Consider the following 13,297-nt stretch of genomic DNA (forward strand, 5'->3'; position numbering starts at 1 on the left):
TGACTTCTGGGGTGGGGGATAGAGGATCTCCAGTATTCTTTTTTTCTTTTTTTAAGATTTTATTTATTTGACAGAAATCACAAGTAGGCAGAGAGGCAGGCAGAGAGAGAGAGAGGAAGAAGAAGTAGGCTCCCCGAGGAGCAGAGAGCCTGATGTGGGGCTCGATCCCAGAACCCTGGGATCATGACCCGAGCTGAAGGCAGAGGCTTTTACCCACTGAGCCCCCGCTCTCCAATCTCCAGTATTCTTGAGGATCCACCGCTAGTGTGGGTCAGCAGGTAAGAGGAAGCTAAGCATCTTGGCTGAGAAATTTTTTTTTTAATATTTTATTTATTTGACAGAGAGAAATCACAACTAGGCAGAGAGGCAGGCAGAGATAGAGGGGGAAGCAGGCTCCCCGCTGAGCAGAGAGCCCGATGCGGGTCTTGATCCCAGGACCCTGAAATCATGACCTGAGCCGAAGGCAGAGGCCCAACCCACTGAGCCACCCAGGCGCCCCTGAGAAATGTTTTGAGTTTCCCTTGTCGCTAGCATTTTATTTATTTATCCTTAAAGGATTTTATTTTATAATAAAGAATATATAGTAATAAATAAATAATTTTATGTATTCGAGAGAGAGCACAAACGTTTGGGAGAGGCAGATGGAGAGTGAGCAGGGAGCTAGATGTGGGGCTTAATCCTAGGACCCTGAGATCAGGATGTGAACCAAAGGCAGATGCTTAACTGACTGAACCATCCAGGCACCCCTGTCATTAGCATTTTAACATGAGGATTCAGACACACTCATCTTCTCAAGAGCCCTTCTGTCACATGTTTAGGGATGACACCCAATCCACAGGATGTCTTACGGAGGACCCTGTGCAGGCTAGCAGCTTGACCATCAGAGTTGTCCCAGGAAGGTGAAACAATATGACTATCCAGTGTTGCTATGTTGTGTGTGGACACTTCGTCTGTTTCTCTGGCCCAGAAACACAGTATGCCACCTACAGATTTGCTGTACTGATTAAAATGTATGTTTTTGAGGCAGAAAGATTCCCTACATTATAGTGGGTCTGAGAACTTACATGTCAGGCTGAAGCCTGATACAAATTAAACAAATGAGTAACAAACCTTCTGGAGAGGAGTTTATAATGGAAACACTGACGGGATATAATTACGATCTGGATTTTGATCACTACATTCTACTGAAGACACCTCCAATATACAGTAGTTATGTAAAATACCTGTACACTGTCATAAAGTGGCATTTGAGAAAAGCATTAGGGTAAAGTTAATTTTTATGAGCCTCGAAAACCACAGTGATGATTAAATGAAGAAGCCAACATTGCATTCTCTTTGCTACAAAGGAATTCAAGGGAGCTGAGAGAAGAGGGTGACTAGTAGCAATCCACTCAGGTCCTATCTGTCCCTTCCATCTATCACTTCCAAATGATTCTCGGCCTTCGTAGTTTATGTTGAAGGTCTGGCTGGAGGACTGGCACCTAAGTGTAGCCTGACAGAATTTTCCCAGATAATTAAACTCAATGATTACACGTTGCCCTGTGGTACATACAACATAAGTCACAATTACCACTCTCAAGGAATTTAAAATCCAGCGGAAGAGAGATAATCCTAATGTACAAAGTACCAAAATGCAAAGGTATACACTGTAGGTGCTATTGGGCCTTAAGTTTCCTTATTTAGTCAGGAGATTAGAAAAAGCCTAGGAAAACTAAGAGCTTAAAAGATGGGTAAATCTTCAGGAAGAGACAAAAGTGAGGAGTGTTTACGGCATGCCTGGCACAAGGAAGCAGTGAGAACTATGGTCTGGAGGCCCATCAGGTCTGAATGGGCACAGCACTAGACAAAGAGAAGAAACTTCCAGTGGGTGATAGTCATTAGTATGAGGTCAGCCTGGAGAAGAGCCTGTCACGCTAAAGACTTAGAACAGTAAGACTACATTATCTATCAAAGGTTTGTCATCAGAAAGTAGTTCCAGCAGAGTTGTGTAAATGTCTCCAATAAGAGGAAAAAAATTGGTAATGCCCTTCAGTGACAGAACTGTCCCCCTTTTGAAAAAAAGGAGATGTGCTATAGATCCTTTTTTATAGATTCTAAATCCCTTTACAAATGTCCTTCCATTTTTTTTTCTTTCTCTTAAGAATATCATTCTACCCTGGCTCCAGTCCCGAGATGCAATTTAGGCTCATCCTCAAGTTAAGCCTGATCGAGGTCATAGATGAGAATTAAGAAACCGGAAGAAAAACAAAAATGCACTCTTAGAATTAGGCTACCCAACCTCTGCTGTTTCTTTCTCCTTTTCTGTCTTGGGCCTCAGCAAGGGGCAAGCTGAGGGCCTCAGACTAGGAATAAATGACTAGTCTTAGAGTGCTCAATATAATGGACAATTGAGTTCTACATCAGGGAAAGTTGAGTTGAGAATGGGAAACGTGACACTTTAAAATCTTCCTTTTCTTCAAAATCTTCCTTTTGTTCTTCTAGGGTCTTCAATCTTCATAAAAAAGAGTTAGTTTCAATTCTCTGAAAGCTTTGAGTTTTCTGTGTGTGTATGCATGCATATATGCCCATTTATACACCATCTCTAAAGAGAATACCTGGGGGGCTTTCCTCTCCCTGATGGCAATACAAAGAAAGGAAAACTTGGTAGAAAGATTAGTCTTTGAAATTTACTAAAAGAGTCTATTCCACTGGTTTGGTGTGACAGATGGAAACTCCTTTGCTGGGAATGCAGCATGTGGTCATGGTATCGCTGTCCAGGGTGCTGACACATCACTGTGTGCTGGGTAGATACGGCTGTTTCTCTTAACTCTGAGACAATGATGATCTTGAATTAAAGTACTTGCAAGCACTTATGTTACAATGGTCATAGTTGTATGTATTCTATTTTTCTGAAAAGCAACTTAGTTTTGCTATACTGCAGAACACAATGATCATGTATATATCCCACTGTATGCAGAAAATTCACATACACTGAGTTCTCTCATGTGTCAGTTAATTACAAAATTTCCCCCTCTGAAAGCACATGGTCTATCCTTCCTTCCCCATATCTCTCTACTTACAACTCTTCCTGGCTCCGAAAGTATTCTACAATCTAATCATAATACGGGCATGGCACTATCTCCTGGTTTCAGTAAAAGCAAGAGCAACTGCCTCTTTACCATCATATGCCACTGCCATTCTCCTCTATTTTTTAGCTCATTCTGATTCTCAAACTGTAATTCCCTTCACTTGTTATGATCTCCCTTTCTACTCATAAAAACTATATGTAGATTTCAAGACCCAGTAACCCAAGTACTTTCAGTTGTCCCTCCTCTTCAAATTCCTTCAGAACTCAGTATTTGACAAATGTGGCATTTCATCTTGAACCACAGTGTATTTGGAAGGGAATCTCAATTTTATTTCTATACCAATGCAATACAATGGAAAGGGCATGTGTTTTAGTATTACACAATTCTCAATTTCAATTCTAGCTCCTCCATTCCCTAGCTTGAGTGAGGTACTTTGCCTTCAGAGCCTTACTTCTCTAATCATGAACAATAATTTTTACCCTACATAAAATTATACATGCAATAAATTATTATTTATTTATAATAATAGACAATAGGCTCTTAACAAATAAATTTTTGCTCTCTTTCTCTTTCCCCACTGTAGCCTTCACACCACCTATTACATGTTAAACACATGGTAAATGTGTCTAGACTGAAATGCATACAAAATTCAGCTTGTCTACCCAACTATGCTGTAAAATCCACCTGCAAAAACTGGCCATCTCTGATCAAGCACATTTTGGGGAGAGAAGTGTCCACAAAGCCCTCGAGACTGTAAATGCAAGAGAGACCTCATGTCTCTTGAAGAGACCTTCAAGACCTGAAGATGTTGAAATACTTGGTTCCTGAAATGGTTTTTATGATGGCTAATATTATGTGTCAACTTGATTGGGCTAAGGTCTGCTCAGATACCTGGTAAAACATTTCTGGATATGTCTGCATGGGTGCTTCCCAAAGAGGTTAGCATTTTAATCAGTAGACTGAGTAAAGAAGATAGACCACACTAAAGTGGGCATCATTCAATCTACGGGTCTGAACAGAACAAAAAGGTAGGAGGACACATTTGCTCTCTACCTGAGCTGGGACATTTATCTTCTCCTGCTCTTAGACATCAGAGTTCCTGGTTCTTAAGCCTTTGGACTTGGACGAGGACTTACACCATCAGTCCCCCAATTCTTGGGTCTTTGGACTGAGATTAGGATTGGCTTCCATGGTTCTCATGCCTTCAAATTTAGGCTGAATTACACTATCAGTTTTCTGGGTTCTCCATCTTGCCTGCTTGACAACAGCTTGTGGGACTATCAGACCTCCATTATCCCATAAACCAATTCCCATAATAAATCTCCTCTTACAAATATTTGTACATATATCTCATTGGCTCCGTTTCTCTGAAGAACTCTGACTAATACAGTCATGTTCTCAGTTAGGGTCTGATGAATGAGTACAAATACTGTGAAGCCATTCACAGACACGGGCACTGGCAAAGAATGTAAGTGAATGTGGAGCTCTGACTCCCTGAACAACCAGTGCCCCAAACTTTTTAAAATTCAAAGTACAGTGTTGGAGAAATTTCTACTCTCTACAGCATGCCAAATTTTGACATTTTCCCCACTGACATTTTTTTATTTTCTATTATCAGAAAGGGCAGAATTTCTACTGAAAAAAAGAAGATACACAGAATATCGGTTTTAAGTGTTATTTTTGTTCCTGAAAAGGCTTCTCATAGACTTTAAAAGAAAGCTTTTTTCCTTCAGAGATTTATTTGGATAGAATTATCTGAGCCTTGTCAGAGAGAACAAAATTTTGTGAGCCTACCTTACCAGTAAAATGCCAAATTATACGCTGTAAGTTTTTTGTTTCATTATCTCTGGGTCCAGTCAAAGAGAAAAAAATGATTTTGAATCCAGAACTATTAGCATTTGAAAACAAAAGACTCTTCACTGCAGCTGCTCCCCCAGGGCCTGGTTCCCAGCCCTCCAGGCTCCATCACTCGTACCTCCTTCTCCTCCACCATGCAGGTCTCTTCTGGAGAGTCAAGGAGTTCACAAACAGGATCAATTTCCTCAGCAACCTCTTTCATAAACTTTAAGCCAGCTTTATAATGAGCTCCAGGACATCAGAACACACACACTCACACACCCCCTACAAAATAACATTTTACCGAGGGCATGAAGTCCTTGCTGGTCCATCTCAGTCACAGAGAAATGCCAGTATGTAATGAAAAGTTTCAACTTTATTTTTTTTAAAGATTTTATTTATTTGACAGAGAGAGATCACAAGTACGCAGAGAGGCAGGCAGAGAGAGAGGAGGAAGCAGGCTCCCTGCTGAGCAGAGAGCCCGATGCAGGGCTCAGGGTCCTGAGATCATGACCTGAGCCGAAGGCTTAACCCACTGAGCCACCCAGACGCCCCAAGAGTTTCAACTTTAAAACAAGACACACCTGAATGTGAATCCCCATTCTGTTACTGTCCAGCTCTGCGACTTTGGGCAAATACCTAATCTCTTTGAGCCTCAGTTCCTTCCTGTGTAAAGAAGAGATAGTAATATTTATGTTGAGGGGTCATGGCTCAAAAATTAAATATGTAAAATACTGGCCATACTGGCTTGTCTGTAGTACAAGCTCAATAAATGATACGCTGTTATTTTAGAGCGAAAGCTGGAACTACAACACCTTTCGGTGTTGGAGACACCAGAGGAAGGATACTGGGATGGAAAGAAGCACCAAGAGGGAGCAAGCTGGTAGGTCTGGAGAAAGGAGCAAGGGTCACATCATATAGGATCTCATGTAACCACAGTAAGGACTCTAAGGGTGATGGAAAAGCCATAAAGGGTTTTGACTAGGGGAATAAAATGAGCAGATCTGTTTTAAAAATATGACTAGCTGTTGTGTGGAAAACAGACTGCAGTTGAACAATCAGGAGGTTCCTCTCATAGTTCAGGTGAGAGCTGACGGTGGAGGGAGGTGATGGTGCAGGTGGCAAGAACTGGTCTGAAGTGCACTATGCCTTGTTGGTGGAGTTGACAAGGGTTATTGATGGACTAGATGCATGGAGAGGGGAGGGAAAAAGGAGATTTTTAGGTTTTTTCCTCTAAGGAATTAGGAGAATGGAATAGTTATGAATAAGACAGGGAAGACTATGGGAGAAAAATTTGAGGTCAGAGATTTCTATTAAATTTTTATCTTTTTTTTTTTTTTTTTTAAAGTAAGCTCCATGCCCAGTGTGAAGCCCAATGTGGGGCTTGAACTCACGAGCCTGAGTCAAGAAACTGAGCTGAGATCAAGAGTTGGACACTTCACTGACTGAGCCACCCAGGAACTCCTTCTATTAGATTTCTATCCAGGTGGGATTTAGAGACTGGACCTCAGAGGAGACAGGAATTTGGGTGCCATTATCATAAAAACGGTATATAAAGTCTCCCCATGAGACTAGAGGGGGCAGCCAAGGCAGAGAGAGAAAGAACCTAAGGATGAGGCCATGTTACTGTAATGTTTAGAGGCTGGAAAAAGGGAGAAATCCAGTAAAATAGACTTTGGAGGACTATTCACTTCTGGACTTGGCAACACAAAGTATTGGTAAAATGTGATTTTGGGTTACCACAAAAGCCTGATTCAAGAGTGAATGGAGGGGCGCCTGGGTGGCTCACTGGGTTAAAGCCTCTGCCTTCGGCTCAGGTCATGATCCCAGGCTCCCGGGATCGAGCCCCACATAGGGCTCTCTGCTCAGCAGGAAGCGTACTTCCCCCTCTCTGCCTACTTGTGATCTTGTCTGTCAAATAAATAAATAAATAAATCTTAAAAAAAAAAAAAAGTGAATGGAAACCGGGGTGCCTGACTGGTTCAGTCAGTAGTGCATCCAGGGGCACCTGGGTGGCTCAGTGGGTTAAAGCCTCTGCCTTCGGCTCAGGTCATGATCTCAGGGTCCTGGAATCGAGCCCCACATCGGACTCTCTGCTCGGCGAGGAGCCTGCTTCCTCCTCTCTCTCTGCCTGCCTCTCTGCCTACTTGTGATCTCTGTCTGTCAAATAAATAAATAAAATCTTTAAAAAAAAAATGCATCCAACTCTTGATTTTGGGGTTGTGAGTCTAGGCCCCACTTAAATAAATAAAACTTAAAAAAAAAAAAAAAGAGTGAATGGAAACTGATGTAGTCGAGGAAAGACCAGTATAGACAACTCTAGCAGGACTTTTATTATAAAGAGGAAAAAAAACAGGGAGTTGCTAGAAGGAAAAGTAAAGCCTGTAGGTGTTTTTCTGTGTTTTTTGTTTGTTTGTTTTTAGATGGAAAATGTATTAGAATGCATGCTGATGGGGATCATTCAGCAGACATGGGAACTTAATGGTACAGGAGAAAGAAGGGAGAATTTCAGGACTGAAGTCTTTGGGGAGCCAAAAGGAGATGAGATCTGAATGTAAGTGGGAGGATTAACCTTAGACACAATGGATTATAAGAGGAGAGAAGGCCAAGTTTATGGGCACGGATGCAAGAAACTGGTAGAATAGCTGTCTTGCATATTTCAGAACAGAGCCTGGGCCAGGGCACATCATTGGATCCTATATTGGAAAGGATGGCTTCTATTATACCTAGAGATTTCACAGCACAATACAGGGGAAAGTTAATTTTATTTTTCTCCTGGTTCCCTCCCAATGACCCCTCCTGCTGTCTCTGCAGCTTTTCCAACCGGACTCCAGCATGGACACTGCATGCTAATGAGACAACACTTGGTCCAATCCCAGGCACTTGTTTCTGAATAATTAATCTGGCACTTTACCAGCACCTACCAGCCTCGGTTTTTCTGATGATTAAATAAAAGGCCAAGGCTCTTAACAACCGTCAACTAGCTCTTCGGTGTTTGGCTCCATGTCATATTAACACACCGGGAAGTCTGGACCGATCTGATGAAAGGAGAACACCCTCCCTCTTTTGGCTCTCCACCAAACCATAGCTCAGACAGCAGGGGTTCAACTTAGTCACTCCAGAGAGATGAGGGAAGATGGGATGTCCTGAAAATTTTGACCCCTCACATCCATTTCAAGCATCACCTGCGACCGTCTGGCCTTCCTGAGTCCCCTCCAACCATTCAGGTGCCTTGTTTTGTTTGCTCTCTGGCAATTCTTAATGTACCCTTCCTCTCCATCCTATAGTCTCATGTTTCTCCTGAATGTGAATGTGATCAACATTAGCTTAACTTCCTCTGACTTGAACCCTACACTCAAATTAAAAGTCTCCTCCCTGCTGAGAATTATACAAAAACAAAAACAAAACAATAACAGGTTTCTCTCAGCTCACGTTTGAAAATGCCAAGCAGAAGCTCCACCTTTTAGACAAGCTTTGAGACTTAACGATGACTGAAAGAAAGAAGAGAATGAGGATTGGTTAGCGACAGGTTTTTGTCAAGTCCTGCTGGGACTGCAGAGCTTGCTGAATTCACACGGGGCATCCGAGGCACTGAGATGGCAGAGATCGTTGTGGCAGAAGCAACTGGAAAATGTCCTGAGACTGAAACACAGACAGATTAACATCACCCCGGTGGACACTAATGACTTGCACTTTGAAATGCCAGAGGCTCATACTGCCAGTTAAGACAAGGAAAAAACACATTTCTAGTCTCCAAAGACCTTAGATCTTTCCAAACTCTGCAGGCATATGCAGCCACCATGAATTTCTGCAGCTGGGCAGCCCCTTTGCGCCGCTAGGGGAATCATTGCCAGAGTTGCTATGGGCAGTGTAGTCAGTAAAGCTGAATAAAACAATCACTGAAAACCTCCCAGAGGTTAAGTTAGTAATGATTCAATTTATAATTCAATGTATTCAAGCCTACAGCATTTCCAAATACCACGATTATTTTAGCGGTACTAGGTAAACCACTCTTTCCCCTGAACATTCACAAGCTCAACAAATGGGTTTTATGATTTACCATCGACAGATAATTAGAAGGTCTTTTCAATCACTGGCATCTGGATAAAGTAATTTTGTCCCAGCATGGGCATTTCTAGGAAGCAAACAAAAGTCAAAGAGGAAAGAGCTTGCTGGAAGCATGCTCAAAAGGAAAAATTTTCAAGAACTGCTCTCAGCTGCAGGAAGGGAATGTTCCCACACCAATCTGATTAGCAGAAGAAATGTGGGCTCTGAGTGGTGAAGATCAACAAAAGGATATCTGATGTGACTGAAGGAAGTAGCTGGTTAAACATCTACACTGCAAAAGGGAAGGAACTAATAAAATGTACTGATAGTCTCAAGAATTCTAGTGCCAAACGCATCTAAAATTCACAAGTATGCAGGTTTGTAAAGTCCGTTTACCACTTCCGAGTCTGCTCAGCAAATAATGGTGCACCACACCAGCTGCTACGGGTAAGGGGAGAGAGAAAACTGGACCTGAGTTCTTAGCTTTTTTTCTTTTTTCTTCTTTTTTTATAAAGATTTTATTTATTTATTTGACAGAGAGAGAGATCACAAGTAGGCAGAGAGGCAGGCAGATAGAGAGGGGGAAAAAGGCTCCTCGCTGAGCAGAGAGCCCGATGCGGGGCTCGATCCCAGGACCCTGAGATCATGACCTAAGCCGAATGCAGAGGCTTAACCCACTGAGCCTCCCAGGCGCTCCCTTTTTGCTTTTTAAAGTAGGCTCCACGATCAATGGGGAGCTTGACCTCATGACCCTGAGATCAAGAGTTGCATGCTCTACCTACTGAGCCAGCCAGACACCCCACTTAGTCAATTTCTGACACAGTTGAGAAGGACAAAGGGAGGATAGAATTTGGTGCCAAATTGTGTGATGCTGATTTTAAGTTGAGTATAAGAAGTTCAGAAATGAGAGAAACTAGGGTTGGCTGGGATGGAATAGTTCCTAGGAGGTAGAAGACCTCAGATGAATCCAAACATTTCTCCCCCTGGCCTGCCTGCAGTTGTCACCGTTACTGCCACGAAGGGCATTTTTTTTTTTTTTAAGATTTTTATTTATTTATTTAACAAACAGAGATCACAAGTAGGCAGAGAGGCAGGGAGAGAGAGAGGAGGAAGCAGGCTCCCTGCTGAGCACGGAGCCCGATGTGGGGCTCGATCCCAGCACCCTGAGATCATGACCCAAGTCTAAGGCAGAGGCTTAACCCACTGAGCCATCCAGGCACCCCAAAAGGCATTATTTTAAAGAAGTACAAGGCAGTGGTTAAATAATGGGCTTTGGAACCAGCTTGCCTGGCTTTCGAACCTGGTCCAACCACTGAGTAGCTGTGGGATTAGGGAACTTATTAGCTGTTCTGTGCCTCAGTTTCCTCACTTTAAAAATGTAGCTGATAACAGAATCCATGTGATGGAACCATTATGAAAGTTAAATGAGTTAATTGATGTAATTCATTCAATACATTCATAGTTTGGTGTGCATCAGTATCACCTGGGAAGTTTATGCAAAATATGTATGTCGTGGGATCTGTAGAAGTTGAAGAAACTATGCCCCCTAGAGCACCTAATTATATCTAGGGAGATGGTGGTAGTGTGTAGTATAGAATTTAATTGAGACTTTTTTTGAAAGTCTTTCCAAGCCACTTGGCCAGTAGGCCATTCCACCTCTGCTCCAGGATATTTCTCCTCAACCTCTTGCACTATTTGGCTGTGGAATATTTTTGGTGCATTAGTTTCAATTGGGAGTATATCTGATTTAAAAAAAAAAAATTCAATCACCCTTGATTTGTTCCTTTTTTGAAACTCTGAAGGATAGGTTGGTTATATTTTACTCTTTTGGCATTTTCAGTGCATTATTTTTTTTTAATGTAATGAATTTATAATCAACAAAATGATAAAAGAAATGATGAGAACACAGAATGAATTAAAACACTTAAATAATAACGAAAAAGAATAAAAAAAAACGAATACTTATTCATGTTTAGAGGAAGCATGCTATCAAAGCATAGTGATCCTATCCAAACTCAAGATGACATTAAAGAGGGCCTTTTATTTGCGCAACAGCAAAAAAACTCTCACGTTAGGTGATTTTTTTGGCTTAAATAACTGGGAAGTTCAGGGGTAAACTTATCTTCAAACACACCTGGATACAGAAACAGTAATGAAGTCATCAGACCTCTCTCTACTCTTTGGCTCTGCTTCTCTATACATTCTCATTTTCTGGCAAATACAGGTGTCACCATGGGCCAGGAAAAATGTCTCCCAGCAATTACTGATTCGCTTCTTCATAGCTGATGACTCTGGAATTACATGTCTCACCAACTAGCCACAGTCAGTAAAATTCAACAAATTATGTCAATTGCCTTACTTTGGATCCCCAAACAATCACTCTAGCCAAAAGGATGGGACTGTCTCATAGGGTAGGACTGGGTCATGTGCTGATCCGGTGACCAAAAGTGGGAGGTATTATCAGAAATCAAAAGTATATATGTTTGGGAAATACTGTAGATCGACCCAAAACAAAATGCTGACTAAAAAATCCTTCTGGCTCCCTGCGGGCTCAGAAGGTTGAGCAACTGCCTTTGGCTTGGGTCATGGGATTGAGCTCTGCATTGGGCTCTCTGCTTGGCGGGGAGCCTGCTTCTCCCTCTCCCTCTGCTTGTGCTCCCTGTCTCTCTGTGTGTCAAATAAATAAATAAATGAATAAATAATATTAAAAAAAAAAATCCTGGGCAGCTGGGTGGCTCAGTTGGTTAAGCGACTGCCTCTGGCTCAGGTCATTCTCCAGGGCTCCCAGGATTGAGTCCCGGTTTGGGCTACCTGCTCAGCAGGGCATCTGTTTCTCCCTCTGATCCTCCCTGCCCCCATGCCCTCTCTCATCAATAAATGAAATCTTTAAAAAAAAAAATCCTTCTAACATGCAGTGATAAACACATATCTTTCTTCCCATATATAATTCATTTTTTAAAAAGATTTATTTATTTATTTATTTGAGAAAAAGAGAGTGCACGTGGGGGGAGGGAAAAAGGAAGAGGGAGAGAGAGAGCCTTAAGCACTCTGCACTGAAAGGAACCTGATAAAGGGCTCTAACTCACCACCCTGGGACGACCTGAGTAGAAACCAAGAGTCAACACTCAACAGACTGCATTACCCAGGTGACTGCCCATATATAATTCAAAAAAGGCTTTAATCTAACATAATTCCACTGTCCCACCCTTGACTAAAAACATACCAGCTCACTCTTCAGTGGGAGACAACCTAAAGTCACACGAGTTTCTATATCCTGCTTTCTATAACCTATTTCCAGGCCACTTGCATTTCTCCCAAAAAGGCCTGGAAAGCAAGATGGGAGTAGCAAAGAACAAGAGCCGTATCAGTGTGTTTGCAACTTAATGCAATGGAAAATCCATATATTTTTTACTTAGCCCAAGTAAATGCTAGTATCTCCCACTCCAAATTGAACTGAAATTACTGGAAAGCAAGTTGCATAATAGTGTCCAACTTTTTTCTTTTTTAAAGATTTTAATTATTTATTTGACAGAGAGAGATCACGAGTAGGCAGAGAGGCAGGCAGAGAGAGAGAGAGGGAAGCAGACTCCCCGCTGAGCAGAGAGCCCGATGCAGGTCTCGATCCCAGGACCCTGAGATCATGACCTGAGCTGAAGGCAGAGGCTTAACCCACTGAGCCACCAGGGGCCCCATCCAACTTTTTTTTTTTAAGTTTTATTTATTTAAGTAATCTCTTCATGCATTGTGGGGTTTGAACGCAAGGCCCAAGATCAAGAGTCAAATGGTCTTCTGACTGAGCAAGCCAGGAGCCCCAAAGTGTCCAACTTTTAAATGTAAATTATGTGGAGAGATACAAGCTAAAGCAAAAGCTCCATATTATTTATTGCTCTAAGAAAATTAAATACATTTTCTAGTTCCTTAAAAACGATACAAACAAAAAACTCCAATCAACCAGGAAACTTAAAAGACCTTTAACACATTTCAGGAATTAACAATGACAATTAATAAACATTTCCTAAAGTTTATGCTTGGTTGTTGCAAGGATTATAACCGGTTTCTGTCTTGAAGGGACTCAGTTTAGAGTACACTGAAATGCCAATTATGTTTGACTACTTTTCTGTATTGATTTATCCAGACACTATCTGCCCTGTGGGAAACACATAAACTTTCAGCCTTCACACATGGCAACACTGGGAAAATATCAGCAACAACCCCTTGTTGCCAGTGCTGGTTACTTTCTTATAATAAATGACCCTGCATCTGTCTTCCTGGTTTGTGTGCGTATGAAAGATTATTTGACAGAGGTGTTGCTGAAGGGTGTAACAATGACAAATTGGACCTCCACT

Source organism: Meles meles, chromosome 16 (assembly GCF_922984935.1).
Source record: "Meles meles chromosome 16, mMelMel3.1 paternal haplotype, whole genome shotgun sequence".
In the NCBI taxonomy this organism is placed as follows: domain Eukaryota; kingdom Metazoa; phylum Chordata; class Mammalia; order Carnivora; family Mustelidae; genus Meles; species Meles meles.